We start from the raw sequence: 22,083 nt of genomic DNA on the forward strand, positions 1-22,083 counted from the left end.
GATTGAGAAACACCCCAGTCGACAGAAGAGACACTCTGCAAAAGGAGATAGCCTATCTCAGGAAGACCAAGGCTGGTGGCGGTAGCTAGCAGGAAGTCCCCAGTGCCTTCCACTGAAGAAAGCTAATCACTGTATGAATGATCTTAATTAAATGTGAATGCACAGCTACTAACCGCTGTGGGAGAACTCTGTCCTTACAGGCTGCTTTTCCCATAGTGCTTAGTAGCAATGCCTTCAAATTCAATTAAGATAATTCCTAGAGTGATTAGCTTCATTATACGGTAAGACCCTGGGGACTGTCCTGCTGCCAAGCTGTATGGGTGGTCTGCGTGAGATAGACATGTTCTTCTCCAGTATGTCATCTCCTAGCGGTCACAGGAAGTCACCCTCACAGTGGCATCGTCCACAGAACTTCTGAATTCCACCGAGCGAAAGGCAACGGGGAAAGTATAGTTTTTGGACTGTTCTAAAGGTTAAACGAATCGCAAACCAAACAAGCTTTTCAAACACGTATCCTCTTTCACAGGCTAAAAGTAAAAAACTGATGATGTTTACTGGGGGGCCAGTAGACAAGACACAGCTGGGGACCCTCATGGGCCCCATGGTGACCCAGAGGTTGGGTTCAGGACTCTGCACATTCCACTTATGAAACACTGGGTAGAGAGATATGGGAACAAGGTGGAAAGGCTCATTTGCCCGTGTTTCTCAACGGGAGACATGCACTACAGAGACACAGAGACAGAAACCGATCGAACAACAACACGTCGCCAATGCTATGAGCCAGACCTCTGATAAATGCTATTCATGTTAAATGACTACCAAATAGATGGTAAATACAAAGAGAACCACTATTACTGGAGACATATTTGGCACCTGATTTGGGCCTATCAAGGGTTAAGTGACTATTAAGTTGATTATTCATATGCATTAAATGACTATTCATAAATAATCGTTACATCATCACCTATATAATGCTTTTTAAAGCTGCTCTGTTTCTAGATTAAAGACGATGATATGAACAAAAAAGATTTTTACCCCTAGAGCAGGGGTTCTCAACCAGGACGATCACCCTCCTTGCCCAAGGGGATATCTGACAATGTCTGGACACATTTTTGATTGTCACAATTGAGGAGTGTTTGCAACCAGTGGGTAGAGAATAGGGATGTCGTTAACCATCATCTCACAATGCCCAGGGAAGCCTGGAACAAGAAAGAAATCTCGGATCCAAGAAGGCAATAGTGGCGAGGTGGAGAACCCTTACCCCGAAGAAAGCAAGCAAACCCTGAACTACTTTGTAAAAGAACATTCTGTAAAAAGAGCTGCCTGGTCATGTGCCGTGGCCATTTATCATACAAAGTGGGCCTTCCGCGTTCCATGTGGGTCACAGATGCACTCCAGCAACAGGCTCTGACATTCAACTGTGGTAGCTCTTACAGATAGAAATCTAGAATTCCATAATAAGTACACATTTCCAGAGCACTCATTTTCTTTGCAAACAATAATCAGTCAGAAACATTTTTAGCCATAAACAAACCCAACTGTTTTAACCCTTGAAACCTATTAGTTTTTGTTTTTTTTTACTTTCTTACTTGGCTCATTTAATCAAATATTTATTTATACTTTCTTTCATAATTTGGACTGTTCTCAGGATTTTAAAACAAATGAGTGATATGTGATCAAAATAGAGCAGTAATTAAAAAAAAAAACCCACAATTCCACACAAGTCATTGGTCAAAGTCTTAATGGAGGTCATTGTAGGCTTTTCCTTAAAAATGAAAATATTCTAGTAATTGTTTAGCCATTTCAATCCTCTCTCCATATGTTTTAAAACAATGATACAAGTAATTCAAAAATAATGATGTAAGTAAAAGAGGATATTCATGAGCCAAAGAGAATATTCTGTTCTGTCTGGGACCTTGCCCACAGCCTATGTTAGAACACCACCCCAGGACCGATCTCTCCTTTTTAAGTATTGAAGAAAAGACGAAAAACAAACACTGAGATGTGGATACCTACAGAGGTAAATCTGTGGATTTCTCCTTGATTTATTCTCCTCACTGTTCGTCTCTTCTTCCGAAATTCACTGGCCTCCCGTTTAAAGACCTTTCCTCGGAAGCTCATTGTATCCTGTTCCTCGAGTCGTGAAATATTTAACAATACCAATTTCGTTAAACACCTTCCTTCTGAAGCTTCACCAGGCCGAACAAATCCTCCTTCTCTGGTAAAACGGGAAATGCTCATGCTACACTAACAGAACTCAACAGAAAGGAAAAGAAAACCAAGTTACCGCTTCCTGTAACTACCAGCTGTTGAGTTAAGTAAGCTTTTGTGCATATACTCTCCCTAATCACCTTGTCTAAAGTAAGACAATAACATAAAGATGGCTTTGGACATTTAAGAGAATTGCTCATACCCAAACAAACCATATGATGTAAAAATCAACTGTGGAACCAAATCAAGATTGGATCAAAGAGCTGATTGACTGTAGGCATCCACGTCTGCCACCTAAACAGCCACCGAACTTCATCATCCTGGCTAGGTCCCGAAGGTAAACTGTCATAATATACCTAGGATCTGAGAAGTCTGTTTCAAGCAGTTGCGCAGGTAAGTGTAGCTTAAGTTAGTGGTCTTCCAAGATGATCACTTTAGGACACATGGAGAACTTAGAATTCTACTGATATCGGTTATCTAAATAAAGAAACTGTACTTGAGGGGCGCCTGGGTGGCTCAATCGGTTAAGTGCCTGACTTCGGCACAGGTCATGATCTCACGGTCTGTGAGTTCGACGCCCCCATCGGGGTCTGTGCTGACAGCTCAGAGCCTGGAGCCTGCTTCAGGTTCTGTGTCTCCCTCTCTCTCTGCCCCACCCTCAGTTGCACTCTGTCTCTCTCTGTCTCTCAAAATGAATTGAAGGTTAAAATAAAAAAAAAAAAAAGAAACTGTACTTGACTGCTATGTAATGTGATAGACATTGACGAGGATACCTTGATTCTCAGTCAGATGGTTACAAACTGTTAAAGAGTTAATTCCCTAATCTGTATTTTCTGGGGTTATTTAAAATGCAACTCTCCCTTCAAAAGCACCTGAATTCTCCTTCCTGTTTTATTCTTCTCCATGACACTTGCTAGCCTGTGACACTACCACACAATGTACTTATTTATTTTGCTTATGATTTCTCTTCCTGCACTCGACTCTATGCTCCATGAGAGTGGAAATTTTGTCTGTTTTCTTTTTTCAATGTTTATTTATTTTTTAGAAAGAGAGACACACACATACACACACACACACAGAGCACAGGTTGGGGAGGGGCAGAGAGAGAGGGAGACACAGAATCCAAAGGAGGCTCCAGGCTCTGAGCTGTCGGCACAGAGCCCGACGCGGGGCTCCAACTCAGGAGCCGTGAGATCATGACCTGAGACGAAGTCGGACGCTTAACTGACTGAGCCCCTTGTCTGTTTTCATTCACCGTATCTTCAGTGATGACAACAGAGCTCGGCAACCAGAAGTTTCTCAGTATGAAACTCTTAAGTTTAATGAAAGAATAAATGAGGGCCTCACATTTATTATGCCTAACAATGAACCTTGTCCCACACGTATATTGTGTTTTGAAATACTAGCTATTGATAAGAACAACAGAATTCGTATACATACGCAGAGACTATGGGAGTGTAGGCAAATTTTGTCTACTAGGTGCATGAGGTAAGAAATATTTGAAGGCCATGGGACTAGGAATTAATTGATTAGACACTTGAAAGATGCGATCCGAAAAGATTTTGTTTCTTCACTGCAGGATGAGCCTACTCTCCAGTGGTGCCCACCAGTCTGATGAAACCACTGCTTGCCCGTGAGACATTATGTGGGTTATAAAGATGGTCGAAGGAATATTTCCACTGAGGTCTGCTCTCCATGACCACCAAGACAGAAGCAAGCCCTGCCAACCTTCCCAGGCGGTGAGTCCTGAGGGAGAAGCACTATGAAGAGTCGTTATGCCTGCTTTTATAACAGACAGGGTCAGTTCCAAAGGCATTTGTCAAGGGCACATCTGTGCAGAGTCCAATATGACACGCACTGCGGATACAGATACGACACTTAACCGGGAGAGCAATTTCTTTGCAAAGGGTTCCCAGTATTCTGAGAGTTTTGAACTTTAAGAAAGAAAAATAACGAGGCTGCTGACTCACTGATACCTTTTGCTCCTGCCCTAGCCGGAAGTAGGATTCAGCCACAGACAGAAAGGGGGAGTGTTGGGGCAGCGGGAGACGACGAGCAAATACACTGTGGTTGTTCTCGAGGCTTTTGTTTCCAGAGCCTTGTCTTCTCTCTCCAGTGCTCAACACGTTTAAGAGTCCAGGTGTGGGACGGCTGCCTTGCATGAGGCCACCCAGAAGTGAGTGGTCCCAGAAAAGACTCTTTTGACCATCAACTTAAAACTGTGGCTTTCTGCCCCCCACCTTTTTGTTTGTTTGTTTGTTTTGGGCACAGAGACACTGGAATAAGACATTCTCATCTGACCCTGAGAAGCCCCCCTTTTGCAAACACGGTTCTAGATTCTGTAGCGAAGGTGGTGATCTTCAGGAACACTCTCACTTAACCGGCTCGTCCAAACACCAGTGGCCTAAATAGAAGCCATCTGCTTATTTAATGAGCCTTCCTCTTTATCGCAGATGCTTTTTTACTGACACAGGCCACTCCTTTTGCTCCAGTAATAACCGGACTTAGGTGAAGCACATACATATACCTCGGACTTGAGCAACTCATTTATCTCAACCTTGTCGTGCAGCAAACTGATAGAGAAAGAGAGATGCCGATCCTTCCTTGTCCAAGTGTGGGCACTGAGGAAGCTTCCTTAAAGAACTATGAGAAACATAGTAAGAGATGATAAAAATAAAAAATGGGGAAGTGAACTGTATCATTACTTTAAAACTGGCTTAAGTAGGCAAACGAAGATTCCATGTAGCAGAAGCCCTTTTGATCTGTGGTCACTGAATATTTAGCAATTTCACTGTATGTCGTTAGCTCTAAACAGATTATACCATCTACGTAACTCTTCAACAACTGTTAGATGAGCAGGCATATCATAGCACATGGAGAATTTTCAGATTTAACTTTTTTTTTTTTTTTTTTTTACTTTTTTCTTTTTACGACATTATAAGAGTCCACCTCTGGGTCACCTGATTTCCTGGGGTAAGATTATGTTTCTATTTTAAGATCTGAAAATAGCATTTTACCACCCCCCTTTTTTTTATGGACCCTTTTGAGAAACTAATAAAAACTATAGACTCACTCACAGAAAGATGTAAGCACTCAGAAAATGTGCATGCATGGGGGTGTCTGGGTGGCTCCGTCAATTAAGCATCCAACTCTGGATTTCAACGCGGGTCATGATCTCATTGTTCATGAGTTTGAGCCCCACACTGGGCTCTATGCTGACAGTTTGGAGCTTGCTTGGGATTCTCTCTCTCCTACTATTTCTGCCCTTCCCTTGCTCTCCCTTTCTCACTCTTTCAAAAAATAAATAAACTAAAAAAAAATAAATTAAAAAAAGGAAAGGTGCATGCATGGTTGGAGGTCACAAATCTTGGAAGTCCATCCATGGACCCTCTTACCCATGGTAGCCTATATCCCTAACGCATGATTTTAGAAGGTAGGAATGTTGTCTTGTAACGAAGCATTTAATAATATTGAGCAACTCTTGTGTGACTTCCTCTCTTTCCAATATTTGCATCCAGTCTTTCCTCTATTCCTCTTCAGGCGCCACAGTTCTTTATCCTGGAGTCCCTCCCACTCCTCAACTTCTGCAAAATGAGAATGACTCATTTCTCCTCTTGCTTAGCTGTTCATTGCAGCTCCCTTATGTACTGGCAGAAGGAGGCGTTGCCGGGCCACATATGAGGTTGTCAGATAGACATAACTTGGGGTGACTGCAAAGGAGGGGGAAATCCAGTAGCACGGAGTGGGGCGTCCCACAGGATGGCACCACTGGGGACTTCCACTGGTTCAGATATGTGTTGGGTGAAAAAAAAAGGCCACCTAGTGCAAAAACAGGAATAAAGGGAAGTCAGAGGTTAGTTGGCTCAAGCACCAGGACTCACTGTCAAGCTCATCAGTAAAGCAATCTGGTACCAATTCATAATCAGAATTTATTAAGTATTACACTCAAGGAACTGCCAGCTTCATGAGAAATACAATATGCCTTTCCTAGCCCGAAGAAGCTTGAACCTGACCAAGGAGTTCGCTAGAGTTTGAAGGAATCTAGGAAAGCTTTATAGTGAAGGTAGAACCTAAGGGAGACTTTGGTTAATAGGTGGGAGAAGGGTAAAGGATCCCCCAGGAAAGAGGAATGTAGCATAAAGAAAGCATAAGACAGAATGGTTACAATCATGGGATCTGGAATCAACTTGGATTCAAATCCCACGGTCGCAGATTCGTCACTATAGACACTTCAGACAGTCATTCACTCTCTCCAAGGCTCAGTTTTCTCATCTCGTCCCTCATATACTAGGGATAGCCCAGTAACTACCTCCAAGAGTTTTGGTGGGGATAAATGATGTGACACTTAACAGGGTCAACATATTGTGTCGTACACAGTAAGCGTAACGACTACTTATTACAAATGCTATCAAGCAGGCCTAAACAGTGTGTTTAAGAAAAAAGTAGGAAGTCCATCCTGTCTACAGCCAAGGTTCAGTGGGAGAAGAGAGGTAGGAACAACTGAAAAGAGAGGCAAGGGGCCAGTTCATTGAAAGCTTTGAATGCCAAGATCAGGAAGTTCCCGTTGTATCCAGAAAGCCATGGGAAACCACTGAAGGATTTCTGCATTACAATTAAAATAAGGCCTTTGGAAGATTCATTTGGTAGCAGTTTGCATTAATCCAGATGATCACACAGAATGGTGGAGGGTAGAAAACTTGGCAACAGAAACATAATTCTAGATCTCACTGAAATCATAAACGAAGATGTGGCAATTAAATGGAAAATGAATGGTAGGTGAAACTTATTGAGCAAGTACTGGGTGCGGGGTGCTGATCTAAGTTTATAGTACCTTTTCAAACCACGCAGTGACCCTGTGAGCTAGGTATTATTATTACTGTTATCATCACCCCGCTTTTACAGAGGAAGCTATTTGGGTCCTGAGAAGGTAAGCGATTGGTCCAAAGTCCCAAAGGAAATAAGTAGCGTGGATGGGATTTCAACCAAAGCAATCCAGCTCCAGAGCCCGTGCTCTCAACCAGAAGGGAGGTTTGAAGATGCTAGCAGTTTTCTGAGTTTGCAATCAAGATGGATGACTGTGGGGCATAGGGTACTAAGGAGAGAGGACTTCTTTTCCTACTAATGCTGATGTAGACATATTGGAGTTTTGGTCAAGAAGATAGGAAAGCAGACATGTCCAGCACCATTGCTGTATGTGTGCCTGGAACTCACAAAAGAGTCGGTGTGGGAGATGTGAAGCTGAAAGTCATCAGAAGAATTAAAATTGAGAAGTCTAAAAGTAAATCAAATTTTGGACCACAGACCTGAGAACACAGCCTTGAAGTTCTTTTGCATATGGTAGATGGAAGGCAATTTAGAAAATTGAGAAGACACAGAGATAAAGGGGGAAAACTACCAGGGTAGTGCACCCAGGTGCACGGGGTAAGGAGTTCAGGGAAGGTGGTACAGGGCATCTGGGCAGAGGGGGATGTAGGACCTGGAATGTCCAAAGAGATTCAGCGTGAAAGAAAAACCAGATGAAAAATAAAGACCTTTCAGTCTTGGATCCAGACAGATCTATATTTGAATACTCTTCAGCCATCGATCAGATAACTTCCGGCAAGTTACTTGACCTCTGTCTGCCTGTTTTTTATATATTCAGTGGAGCTGTGAGTATACAGCTTATAAGTTTGTTGTGAAGTAATACATAGTAGTACCTGGCCTTGAGCAAAAAACTATATTTTATATACACACACATAATTCCTATATGTCTGCATATATAAGCATTTACTGAGTACGGTTAGTATTTATCAGGTCTACATAGGTTGTATTTATGTACAGAGACACCTATATATGCATATACATATACACACAAAATACACGAACACACAAATTCTTGTATAGATACGTGCACAAAAGTCTGGCTCCATAGTGCCCAAGGAGAGTAAGTTTGCAATTTTCAATACGTGAGAGTCTGGATATTCAGAAGTTAGTTAAGATGGGAAACATTAACCATACTTTAGAAGAAACAGGAATTTGAATGCTACGACATCAGAGATTTGAGAAACAGATCTGTTCATCTGTATTAGTTTTCTATTGTCGCTGTAACAGCGTAGCATACATTTGGTGGCTTAAATCGACACACATTTATTTATCTCATAGTTGCTGCGGGTCAGAAATCTGGGTGCAATATGGTACAATGTGATTCTCTGCTTGGAGTCTCACAAGGTTGAAATCGAAATGTCAGCAGGGCTGTGTCCCTTTCTGGAGCTGCTAGAGAAGAATCTGGCTCAAGGCTCATTCAGGTTATTGATAGAATTCAGTTCCTTGCAGTTGCAGGACTGAGGTCCCCATTTCCTTGCTGTCAGCCGGGGTCATGGTCAGTGTCTGGAGGCTGCCTGCATTCTCTGGCTCATGGTCTCTTTAGAGTCCTGGGAAAACATCTTTGGAAAACTGTCTCCCACACAGTCTTATTTTGGAGTACAGCTTGGTTTTTGTGCTTAATCTTCTGTTTTTTAAAGTTTATTTATTTATTTTTGTGAGAAAGAGAGAGAGGGAGAGAGAGAGAGAGAGAGAGCAGGCAAGCAGGGGGAGGGGCAGAGAGAGAGAAGGAAAGACAGAATCCCAAGTAGGCTCTGTGCTGTTAGCACAGAGCCCGATGCCGGGTTCAAACTCAGGAACCGTGAGATCATGACCCAAGCTGAAGCCGGATGTTCAACCGACTGAGCCACCCAGGTGCCCCTGTGCTTAATCTTTTACAAATAAGTTTAACATCATGAATGTACTGAGAAGAAGGTTTAGGTGAGGACAATACTTGGCATTTGACTGTCAGCTCCACTGAGCAGTGTAGATGCAGGGTGGAATGGAGCTAAGAAATGATTGAGAGGCAACAGAAATATGGCTTTTGGATCACTTCCTGGAAAAAAAAAAAAAAAAACTAGCAGTGAAATAAGAGTGAGAAAGACAATGGTAGCTGTGGGGAGGGGCATCAGGACTAAGGAGACAAATCCGGAAGAAGAAAACCAGTGGAGAAGTAATCAGACACAGAGACACAGAAAAGAAAGGCGATGAGCTAAGGCAACAAGCTATGAGGTCGTCTTTAAAATGTTTAACTCCGTTTTCACAACATTTGAATACGCTGCATGATGGGCAAATGATATCCTCACTGAATCTAAGAATCCAGAGGGCAGAAACTTGGGTTTCACGGACACTGCATCTGCACCAACTTGATAAAAATTACCCCGAAACTACCGTTAGTACTGCAGAGTAACTGGAACCTTGATGGTTAAGTCTTGGACAGCTACACACGATGCCATGCGTGAATCCGCAAAGCCTGGTTCGAACCCACGATAAGAGCAGTTTCCCGTGCGTTTCCACCTGTCTCCACGCTGCCTCTTGGGTCCATCTCTCTATTCCAATTTATTCCACCGCTGAATTTTTCAGCATCTGCCGTGATTACTCCTGCTTTGTTAGAGGATATTTGCATAACTCCTTTCATGTTTTCTCTTCCACTTCCAATCAATTTTCCCCTTTTCCTGCAGGTTTCTGCGCTGCCGGGCTTCGCTCACGTAGGACAAAGAAGGGTTGCACCTCTGGGTTCAGCTCACCACCGTCCACCTTGTTTCAAGGAAGTAAAGCACAAGTAGCTACTTCCTCCTTCTCTGTGGTCGCTCCTGAGTCTGGCCCCTGGCAGCAGGGCTCTTTACTGAAGTTCATTACTTCCTGCTGCAAGGGTGGGGACTGAACAGCTCAGTTACCTTGAGAGAGCCTTGACGGGCTTAAATGAACACAACAAAGCCTCTTATTTCTAAGTGTAGAGCTTTCAGCGGGCTCTGTCTGTAGAATACAATAGTTTTTCCTATCCCCTAACTTCCGCTCCCAGTAGCAAAGTAGAAACGATTTAGGCATTTCCCCCTTTATCTCTGTGTCTTCTCAACTTTCTAAATTGCCTTCCATCTACCATATGCAAAAGAACTTCAAGGCTGTGTTCTCAGGTCTGTGGTCCAAAATTTGATTTACTTTTAGACTTCTCAATTTTAATTCTTCTGATGACTTTCAGCTTCACATCTCCGTTCATAGCCCTTGAAACATGTATCAAGTGGTAATGATATTGTTATATTACTGAATTTAAATGGGTCTTAGGAGGCAAAGTTTCCCAGTTAATCAGGAGTTGATGTGGGAGTGAAAGGGAGGAAAAAATTCATTCCTTACAGAGTCTCATGAGCCCATCTTAGAATCTAATGGCAATCAGTGAAGTGGTGATAGCTTTTTTCTTTTCTATGGCGGACTTAACGTTGGTCACCAACTTCTCCAGGGAAGAAACACTATAGCCTGGAGATATTTATATATCTCACCCAAAACTCTCTTAATACATTATACAGGAAATGAGGAACACTGGATTTAATGTTTGCCCTTTTCTCAATTTCCTGATGGGTAGTTAGCTATTTATCATTCACCTTGAAATTTTGGGGAAAGGCTTCAAGACTTCAGCGTTAGCTTGGTCTGTTGCAAAGTGGAGAACCCCTAAGAAGCAAGCATTCGTTCTTATGGAGACCATGCTTTAATTCAGATTCCCTGCCATCATGCTCAAAGCCAGAGCATAACAACCTGAAGATAACAACAGCAAACGTACACAGCTGTTATATGGTGTTCTCGGCTTGTGTTTCACACAAATATATACAGCTGGATGGTTAACGCTTTTTAAAAAGCCAGGCAGCTAATTCTTCACCTCATTTTCTTCTCCCATTAAAAAATAATCAACCCCAAGTCAACATAGTTTCTACTGGACAATGATTCTTCCATCTTTTAAAGAAGACTGAAAGGCATTCCGGGTTGAGGCAGATGATTTCTTTTACAAACGATCAGATGAAAACATTCAATAGCCTCCCAGAAGATGGGAGTTGAGGGACTCTGAATCGATGCTATTATCTTTGATCATATGGACTATTGCCCAATAGCCATTTTCCCCCAGAGACGGGCGTTGTCTCTGCTGGCTGGCTCGGATCCCATGGGACCTTCCCACTGCTGGCAAAGTTAACTACACCCCAGAGTTATTTCACTTAAAATAAAACAAGCACCCAAAACTGGCCTCCTGTAGTCACTCCAATTGCTAATTACCTTGCTTTCACTACGACTGTCACCCACGGTTTAATAATTACCCTGAAAATCACATTGTACACAAGTTTTATGGAGAGGCCAAGGTCTTTCAAACCTTTGGAGCTCTGATGGAAAAATTGGTTAATTTATATGACATTGGCATTGCATGTATTTTATTCTCCTGGTGGTCTTTTTACCGCAGAAGGATGTGTCTTTATAAAGGGAGGGCAATGAAGCATTTTTACCTAAGCAATTTTGATAAGGAAGCATTGTCATGTAAATGCCAAACCCTGAGCATATGTGCAACAAAATATTCAGACTAACGAGGCTTGCTGGTGGGTCCTACAGACGGCCTAGGGTATCTCGGCAACCAGTCTGCACACAAGCCATTTCTTTAATGGCATCTTAATGCATTCATATCTTCTAGGGCCTCTGCCAGGAGGAGACAAAGCTAACAGCATACTTTATTTTAAGTATGTTTAATGCCTTGCAAGGTAGAAATGGGAGAATAATGGAAGGGTCTTGGCTTTTCCGTCAGGAGCTTCTTTCTGTTTTTCAGAGAATTAATTGTTGGACTTCCCTTATGTAGCTACGTGCACTGTGGTAAATTGTTGACCTTTTGATGTGTGATGCGTCAAGGTCCCACATTAGAGGACAAATTAGCCTTGTGCTATCTGTTCTTGTTGGGTGCATGGGAAGGACTGAGGAACAGGCGAACAAGGATTGGGCAACCCTAACAGGGGCACCGGTATCTGTTTAATCTGGTTCATGAGAATGGCAGCAAATGCAGAGAGGTTCTGCTCTTTTGTCGATAATTCCTAGGTCCTGGTCCATGCCAGGTGTCAGTGGTAGAGAGAGTTAAGAGGGAGTGCTCATCCACAGTCCTCACGAGAGCCAGTGGTACACATCAAACACTCTACGGAAATACAAGAAGGCAGAAGCTAGGTGTCCAAAGACTTCATACAGGCATGGAGATGTGAATCAGGCCTGGGCAATCCTAGGGCTTTGAAAGTCGCCACTATAGGAAGCTGAAGGGAGAGGTTCTCTTGTGAGTGCATGAATCACGTGGGGAGGTTGCTAAAAAATATGGATTCCTGGATCTTATCTAGGACCTCAGCAGGCCTGATGGGGGCCTGGTGATCTGGTTTTGTAACTAACCTCCAGGTGACTCATCTGAATCCTCCACGGGCTACACTTTGAGAAACCATGACTCAGAAGCCGGTTCACCTAATAGTTTTCTTAGGCAGAAAATCATATAACAGTGACCCGTGGGGCCCCACCTCCCAGTGCAAATTGTTCTTTATACTAAAGTCTTATTTGTAAAATCAAATGTTTCTTTCCCTCATGTATACTCAATAAGGCAGAATGAACTAACTAGCTACATCATCCTGAACTTTGGGGGACCGAGGAGAAAACCTTGGAGTGAAACCAGCCATTGAAAACTGGGCCTAAGATGGGCCTCATTTGTCCTTCAATTTGACTTCGTGTCCTCTTTGTTGCCCATCTCTTGGACTTTTGTAACTCTGGCCATACTTGTTTCTCAGTTATCATCCGAATCAGGTTTTCTCAAACTCGACATACTGACATTTGGGCCAGATCATTCTTTCCGTAGGGGGCTGTCCTGTGCACTGCAGGATGTTTACAAGCATCCCTGGCCTCTGCCCACTAGATACCAGTATCCCCTCCACCCCACCCTGCGGTGACAGCCAATGACATCTTCAGACATTGCCAAATGGCCTCTGGAGGGTTTGGGGAAGAGGGGAAAATCACACCTGCTTGAAAACCCCTGGTCCAGAGGAGTCTTGGTGGCTTAGTCAGTTAAGCATCTGACTCTTGATTTTGGCTTGGGTCATGATCTCATGGATCATGAGATTGAGCCCTGCATTGAGTTCAGTGCAGAGCCTGCTTGAGATTCTCTCCCTCCCCCTCTCTTTCGCCCCTCCCTGCTTCTCTTTCTTTCTCTCTCTCAAAATAAATAAACTTAAAAAAATAAAAAAAAAAAAATCTCTGGTCCCAATGCTAATGCAGCTTATTCAGCCTCAATATTTCCTTGGTGATGGCTTTCAGGCCCAGTGACCTTCTGGCAGATAATGGAGGTTTCTCCTAAGATCAGAGCTAGCTCCTTTTGAAAGTCAAGTTGACAGTCGGTTGATGGGAAGGACCTCAGGACTGCTGGCCTTCAAGTCAGCTCCCTCTTTCACTTCTCCATCCCTCAAAACCCCACTACTGGAATGAGTCAGGGTCTGGGTTTCTGTTACTCTTCTGGGATGTCCCTATTAAAGCACAGCTATCACTTGCTGGGAAAAGATTGGAAGCCATTATAATCTTCACTAACTTATACCTGATAGAACTCAAGAGGCAAGCACACTTCAGCAGTGTGAAGGATAAGGTTGGGAACGTGGTCTCTGCCCTTACGAGTAAGACCACCGGGCTGGAGTCTGTGGGCTTGTGTGTGATTCCTGGTCTTCCCATGTGCTAGCTGTGAGCCTCTGGACAAGTTACCCAAACTCTCCGAACTTGAGCTTCCTCAACTGTAAAATGAGGGTAACTATAGCACATACCTCACCGAGTGTTTTGAGGCTTAATAAAAGAAGATTTATGAAGAGCTTAGCACAGAGCCTGGAATAGAATCAAATGCTCCATGGATGTTAACTATGAGTTTGATGAGGAGGCCGTTGTGTTGAGGAGATAAGTGATCATAAGCTGGGCTGCCATATTGTGTGTTGAGGGTGTGGATGGTCGTAGATGCTTGTGAACTGAACATTAGGAGGAGCAGGGGAGGGGGCGGGTATTAGAAGGGTACGAGCTTTGAAAGTGGTAGTGAAAGGGAAGACATTCCAAAATGAAGGGAGAGCCCAGAAGACCCCGTCGGCCTGGATGTGGATAATTAGGCTACATGGCTCCTCTTCCAATGCACCATGGACCCTTCCACAACTGACCTCTTTGTGCTCACTGTTCCTGGCAATGCTACATATTTCATTTTTGAATCCCCACTGTGCACATCTACAAAAGCTTCCAATTATCCTATTTCTGTCATCTCCCTTCATCTCCCACACAAAAGACCCAAATGCCAAGGAAGTTGAGAAAGCCAAGATTTAACCAGTATCATATGCTTTTTTATCTTTTCATGATTACTTTTCTGCCCAAGCAGGACTGTAAATTCCCAGAGCAATAAACAGTATCGTCTTTATGTCTGCACTGTGCCGGGCCTCCTACCAGCATGTGGCAAATACCAACATTATAATTACCAATCCGACGTTGTGAACAGGAGAAAAGGGCACTGCACTTTCTGTTCTCCATCTTCTCCTTCTCTCATTCCACAACTTTTCAAGGCCACCGCAAGATATCATAGTACACTGACAAGGAGACATTTAATCTGACTTTGCCCTCTTTTGCAAGGGTGTCATGGATTGGGAAGCAGATCCATTACCTAGATTGTGTCAAAAGATCTTTGGTGGCACTGAAAATTGGCATTTCTCTTGCGTGGCTGGCATTCAGGGTTATATTTTCAGAAAGCAGTTTTGAATTTGTGTTCACGTCTTATCTTTCCGAGCCCATGACTACTGAGGGGAGACTGCCATTGAGAAGTCATTTCCTTCTTTCTTCTAGGCAGTGTGCACTTGTGTTCACAGGGAAAGGAGCATGGACGGCAGACAGGAGGTGTGTATTCCATAGTCAGTTCACTTACTGATAGCCTGAGTGACCTTGGGCAAAACAGTAACCTCTCTGGCCCTCGTTGTCCTAGAGCATTTTTTTCATCTCTAAAATTCTATGTTTTTGTGTTTAAAAAAGGGTGGCTCGGTTGAGTGTCCAACTTTGGCTCAGGTCATGATCTCACGGTTCATGAGTTCGAGCCCTGCGTCGGGCTCTGTGCTGACAGCTCAGAGCCTGGAGCTTGCTTCGGATTCTGTGTCAACCTCTCTCTCTGCCCCATCACCACTCATGCTCTGTCTCTCTGTGTCATAAAAATAAAAAAAATATTAAACAAAATTTTTTAGCGTTTATTTACTTTTGAGAGACTGAGAGAGACAGAGCACGAGCAGGGGAGGAGCAGAGAGAGAGGGAGACACAGAAACAAAGCAGGCTCCAGGCTCTGAGCTGTCAGCACAGAGCCCGACACGAGGCTTGAACCCATGAACCACGAGATCACGCCCTGAGCTGAAGTTGGACACTCAACCGACTGAGCCACCCAGGCGCCCCTGTTTTTGTGTTTTTTAAATAAAACAGTTTGTCTCATCCGTTTCCAGATAGACTAGTGACTGGGCTGAGAAAAAAAGCTTTTTTCCTTTTCTTTCCTTCTTTTTTTTTTTTGAACCTCAAGTGCCAATTAGAGAAGAAAGATGATCTGTAATCGGATGCCTTTCTCCACACCTAGTCCAGATGGTACATCCAACGCTACCTGTCCCTTGCTCCCTGTTCCCAGCCAGATTTCATTTCAGAAGTAAACAGCGGTGCTTCCTGACTAGATGACATTGTCCTTGACATGGTTTATAAACAGAACATTGAAGAGAATTTTGGCACTGTTTTCACACCCACTTGTTTTCTTGATATTCCTTGATTTTCCTAGGGGGAACATCTCTACCCCCTCACCTTCCGGAGCACATCCAACAAGTGCCACGACTGTACCTGGACTGGAACCTTGAGAAAAAGGACCCAAGGGCAGAAAATGTGATTTATACCAAACGCTGCCCTGAGCCCTGCACATTATAGTTCTTAGGCCCTCCTTCCTTCCTGTGCTTCTTAAGACCTGCTGTTGAGTTCTTCCTTCAATCTGATGGGCTCTCTCCACCTTCATTCTTCATTCCCCTTGATTTAAGCAAAGCTATTTTCTGTTTGCAACCATTTGTTTGCAGCCACTTGTTTAGGTACTCTGCAAAAACAGGGGCAGATATTGTGCTATGTATTTAAGACAATCAGAAAAATAAAACAACTTCTTTGCCTTTACAGAGCTTAGAAGGGCTGGCTTGGCAAGTGCTGTAAAGGGAAGTTTGCACCGGAAAGTACTAAAAATTAAACAAATAGAAATCTCGTTGTTTTCTCTCCCAAGTATTTTTGTTTTTTTTTTTAAAGAGAGAGAGAGTGTGTGTGAGAAGGGGACAGGGGCAGAGAGGGAGAGAGAGAGAATCCCAAACAGACCCCATGCTCAATGCAGAACCTGACTTGGGGCTCAATCCCACGACCCTGGGATCATGACCTGAGCTGAAATCAAGAGTAAGACGTTCAACCGACCGAGCCACCCACGGGCCCCCCAAGTATTCTTGTAAGCACTAAAATCAAACAGCCAACTCATTAAAAAAAAATAAGTCCTTACCTTTCTTTCCAAATTCTATTCCATATGACCTCACCTTTAGGTTAGTATCACCTTCTACCTAGGTGATACAATCAGGGACTTGCTACTCATTTCAACTCCCCCCCCCCATCTGCACAACTAGCTCATCACTAAATTCCAAGGATTGTATCTTTTCTCTTGATTATCCCCTCCAGTTTCCCTGTCTAGCGCCAGGTTTGACAGTGTCATTCCCCAACTCAGAAGTCTCAGATGGCAACCCCCTTGTCAATACTGTTTCCCCAACCACGCTCTAGACCTTCCTGATGTGTGAGTCAGGGCTCCAGACAAGAGATTATCTGATGTCAAGTCAATGTGAGGAACAGTGGACTGAGCAAACCTAACCCGGTATCCTCACTGAGAACTCCCCAGAGCTTTAGATCGCCAACGTGCAACGGGAATCTCTCGAGGAGTGTCTCGTAGGCAATATTTCTTGGGGCACTGCAGCATTTTCTTACAGAGCACTCATATTCTGCGCCACACAGTCTGGGGAAGGGTCTCCACAACCCGCACATCCAGTGAGACACCGGGGAGACAGAATCAAAAATATTTTCAAAAAAGTAAACGTTAGCGGCGTCTTTTCCAGGGTAGATGGAAACCGTAGGAGTTGATGTGAGGAAGCAGGACAGTCTGAATCAGGGGCAGATGCCAGGTCGCACTGCTGCTAAAACAAAGGGAAGGCACGGGGCACACTGGGTGGCTTCGTCTGTTAAGCATCTGACCTCGGCTCCGGTCATGATCTCGCAGCTCGTGGGTTCGAGCCCCGCATCGGGCGCCGTGCTGACAGCTCAGAGCCTGGAGCCTGCATCAGGTGCTGTGTCTCCCTCTCTCTCTGCCCCATCCCTGCTCACGCTCTGCCTCCCTCTCTCTCTCAAAAATAAATAAACGTTAAAAAAATGTTTTTAAACAAAGGGTGGCTGGTTGCTTCAGGACAGGACCTCTGTCCCCTCTGCCAGTTTTGGCCCTGCTCCTGTCCCAGAGTGAGCACCAGGCATCACCCTCCTCGCCCAGCAATGATGGCTCAGAGCAGAATAATCAAGATGCTCATGCACATCAGCAAGGGAGATACAGAACTTAAATACTTAAAACAATTTGCTTGAACTGGGCAAAGGGCAACATCTACTTAGGGATGTGGCTCTGGGTTTACTGGGCTTCTGTGAAATCTCAGCCTAATAGGATGAGGCAGGGACAGATTTTTGTGGTTGTGTAGTAAGCACTGAATAAGCACTGTAGTTGGCATGGAAAATAATTCATGACCCAGTTAAGGTGAAAATATGGGACATCTGAATCCTCCCTCCGTCCCTGCCCTCCGCCCCTTCCCTGCAATAACTGGTGATACTCTAGTGTGGTTTGTAAACAGAGTTTTAAAAGGATTTATTGCTTTCAGTGCATTAGTTTCCATATCTTCTGCTTGCATTATGTTGCTGAAAATTAAGTTAAGTGTCAGATATGTATTACCACATTCCCCTTTGATATTTTTACAGCAAAGAAAGGATAATTTGACTTGGTATTATTTAATTAGACCTGTGGAAATCTTTCTTAATTAAAGAGTCGGAGTACACGTTTTTCGAAATCTAAATATGATCTTCAGCCTTACATTTACATTAACATCAGAATCATTTTCCACTCATATCAGTCAAACATGCTGTAATGTATTACAAGCAGCAGAATCCTCATGGGGTCCTTGAAACTGGAACCTTGAATTAAAGTGAAACTCTAATAAAAACTTACAGGATAGTGACAATCAGGCAGCCAATGACTCAACTTGGTTCCACAACTGTGTTTTCCTGCCACTAGTGTTTTAAAACATTGGAAACAGTCGACAGCATTTAGAAATAAAAAAGATTTTACATAATAGCCTCGGCTACCGACTTCTCTTAAAAAAAAAAATTCAAGGTAGGATGTGGATCCTACCTTCTCACATGGGAACAACTGCTCAAGTGTCCTAACGGCCACACCCTTTGTGTGGGTCATGCCTTCTTTAATTTACCATGCTCCTCACTGCTCCCATCGTCTTCCTGTCTAGCTTGTGTGGTCCCTAGGCGTCTCAGTTGGAAGTCCCTTGACTTGAAGTCACGTTCAAGATCTTATCTTTTAGTAAGGCTACTGTAACTCGGAATCTGATCTAAGCCTTACTGGATCCCTTTTACATTAAACAACAAGCCTAAAGATTTCTACTGCCAATATAGGCGCAGTTAATCTAGGTCTATAGGAGATCCATAACGTAGTCCTGAAGATTCCCCAAGTATGAATAATGTACTGATATCTTAATGTAGTAATAAAACTGTTTCTGTTCTCACATTCCTACCGGAACATCCCTACCTTGAGTGCATGGGGCAAGAGAGTATTTCTGGCATTGGTTAAGCCATTGAAAGCATTAGAGTCTACGACACTTCCTCTTTAACTCTTCAATTTTTGGTGCTTGTGTGAAAAACTGGTGTGGCAGTGAATGGCATGGTTCAACACCTCTTCATGTAAATGATGGGAACACGATGCTTAGCAAAACCTCGAAGAAGTGACAAACTATTTGTTTTAAAGTGGAAACAGTCTTCAATTAGCAATTTTATATTAACAATGAAAGAAAGATCCTAAGAGCTTTAACATAAGAGGTTATAATGATATTAGTAAGTTACTTAACTATACATATATAATTTAAAATTATTTCCCCCATATATTTTGAGAACATATCACAGATCTGGAGAAGCAAGTCAGCACCTCATTCAATAAAATACGGACGGCAGATTAGAATTAATCTTGGAGACACTTGATAATTCCAAAACTCTATTACGTTAGAGGAGATTCACTGTGTTTCCATTAACGTAGTTAATGGAAAGATTAACAAATGTTTCCCTTTATTCTCTACATTTATCCCTGGAAAACTAGGAGAATATTATCCCTCCCTCTTCATAGAGGGTCCTTGTACTGGTAATCACATAAGTCATGACGAAAGACTGTAGGAGGAATCTTTCAAATAATTTAGTAATTTCATAATACTATTTCCAGATAATGCTATGGTCGCATTTTTCTTATATGTTGTAAGGTGGTCAAGAGATGATTCTGCCATACTTCACACCCTCTAGCAACATATAGTGGTATTGACATTTTTCCTCCTGGTGTCAGAGGACATTATTTAGTAATGGACTTATCCCCGAAATCCTCCCTCCAAAGCACCAACACCATTTTTTTTTCAGCTCTTCTATTGTTTCCACAGTCACGGTTTTCCTTCTAGGATGATTGAAGTTGGGCAGAGAATTCACCTCTGATGCACCCATCCATCTCGCAGTCGCCCACCGTTCTGGCCTCTCTGATCTCAACATGAAACCACATAACTTTTTAACTGTCCTAGGAGTACAATCCAAATATGATGCCAAGACTTTGTTGCTGACATCTTTTGTAGTAAATGACAAATGCTTATAGCTTGGCCCCACTGTCCAATAGCTGGACCGTACACAAATTCTGCCCCCTTGGGGGGGAAAAAGAATGAAAAAATGTAGAGAATCGGGAAAAAGATGAAGAATGTTAGGAAGAATCTGGCATTGCCCCTAACTTTTCCTACACTGCGAAAGATGGGTAATTGAAAGGTCTGACATAGTATAACCATCAAATGGGATATTTTTATTTCAAAAACAACAGCACTCACAATAGGAAGGATTGAGAAGAGGGAAAGGCAAAGTTATAATGAATTTCTGAAATTCTCCAGTGCAGGTGCAAGCCCATTTCCCCCAAATTATTTTGATATATGATTAACAGCGAACAATGAGTAACTGCCCAGGCTTTGACTTACTATAAGATTTAACAAGGTTGGGCTTGCACGTAGGGTGCACAGGTCACTCCTATATTTTTATTCAAGAAAGAACTATTTGGCTCTGGAAGGTATCTAGCACTGTTTATTACAAAACCTATTAGTTTCATAATACGTGGGAAGCCAGGTTTAATGTATAAATAACGTTAGGAGAGAATAGAATATTCACATCCATCGCAGAGCAGAGAAAAAAGGGATGGAAAGGTTCAGGAAGGCAAGGAGGCACTTGGGATGTGTGTGTGATTGAACCAGGCAAAATCTGGGGGCCCTAAAGATTATCTGGGTCGGCATCATCAAGCTTTTACAATTTGGTCTGAAATTCAACAAGTTATTTCCTATATATTAACTTTTCAAAGGATCTATTTAAAAGTTTATAGTTGGAAGGACTAAATGCAGGATGTTGAAGGTTAGAAGATGCTAAGCCTCTTGTGGGTGTTTTCTTTGGTAAAATTTAGAAGACTACCTGTGTTTATTTATTTTTTAGATTTGAGGCAGAGAGAGAGAGAGAGAAAGAGAATCTTGAGGAGGCTCCACATTCAGCAAGGAGCCCAACACGAGGCTCGATCCCACAACCCTGGGATCATGACCTGAGCCTAAATTGTCGGAAGCTCAATCGATTGAGCCACCCAGGCTCCCCAACTACATGCGTTTAGATGGATGTAATAAAAAATGCATCATTGAATTTCAAATGAACTAGGAAAACTCTTCAAATGATAAGTTGCTATAAATATAAAAGATATTTTTCATAACCAGTCAAAATTTAATGTGCCATTCGTTTTGCAAATGCAAACAATTCTTTAATATAGCTTGGTCTTTAAAACAAAATCTCTTTGAAATAGATACCACCTGACTCATCAATAATTCCATCTGCAGGATTTCTAGAAGCCTAGGAACCAAGGGGCCAGGAATAAAACATGATTTTTCCATAGGTTTGAATCTGGGCCTTCAAATATTTCTAAGAAAGGCAATTATTGGTTGTGAATATCCTCAACAAATTAAAGTTTAAATTTCCCCTTTGAGAAATACATCCTCAAGAAACCAGAATCCCTGCTTTGTATTTTTTTCTTTTTTTCCTTCTCTCTTAGAAGGGACTAATGGGCAGTTTTATAAAAACCCACACCTCCCCAGGGCACCTGAGTGGCTCAGTCGGTCGAACGTCCAACTTCAGCTCAGGTCATGATCTCAAGGCTCACGAGAACCCCGTGTCGGGCTCTGTGCTGACAGCTCAGAGTCTGGAGCCTGCTTCAGATTCTGCGTCTCCCCCTCTCTCTGCCCCTCCCTTGCTTGTGCTCTGTCTCTCTCTCTCTCAAATATAAATAAATATTAAAAAAAAAAAACCCACACCTCATGGGCATAGGATTAGGAGAGAGAGAATTCCAGATTAAGTGGAGAGACAGGGCAGCACTTCCCACTTACCTTTCCAAGCTGTTTCTAGGGTGGATGTCCACAGTGAAAATGCTTCTCCCTGATGGTTTATGTCAATATTGCAACAGTTAAAAGGGAAACTCTTTTGGTAGAAGACAAGAACTTTTACGAATTGACTTAAAAAAAATTTTTTTTTATTAACGTTTATTTATTTTTGAGACAGAGAGAGACAGAGCATGAACGGGGGAGGATGAGAGAGAGAGGGAGACACAGAATCCAAAACAGGCTCCAGGCTCTGAGCTGT

The 22,083-nt window shown here is 42.9% G+C and overlaps 1 protein-coding gene and 1 long non-coding RNA gene across 3 annotated transcripts in view; one reads left to right on the plus strand and one right to left on the minus strand.

The window, feature by feature from the left end:
- Nucleotides 1–22,083, minus strand: part of DOCK10 (dedicator of cytokinesis 10) — a 269,566-nt gene that overhangs the window by 168,318 nt on the left and 79,165 nt on the right.
- The window catches only part of LOC115520934, a 28,211-nt gene continuing 8,453 nt past the window's right edge, over nt 2,326–22,083 (plus strand). The window contains exons 1-2 of one of the 2 annotated variants that reach the window (XR_003970899.1): nt 2,326–2,604; nt 3,791–3,950. This is a non-coding gene — a long non-coding RNA (uncharacterized LOC115520934). Of the gene's footprint in view, nt 2,605–3,790; nt 5,285–22,083 lie in introns of those variants that run through there. The other variant, XR_003970898.1, reaches the window with a different exon arrangement.

Source organism: Lynx canadensis, chromosome C1 (assembly GCF_007474595.2).
Source record: "Lynx canadensis isolate LIC74 chromosome C1, mLynCan4.pri.v2, whole genome shotgun sequence".
Classification (NCBI taxonomy): Eukaryota; Metazoa; Chordata; class Mammalia; order Carnivora; family Felidae; genus Lynx; species Lynx canadensis.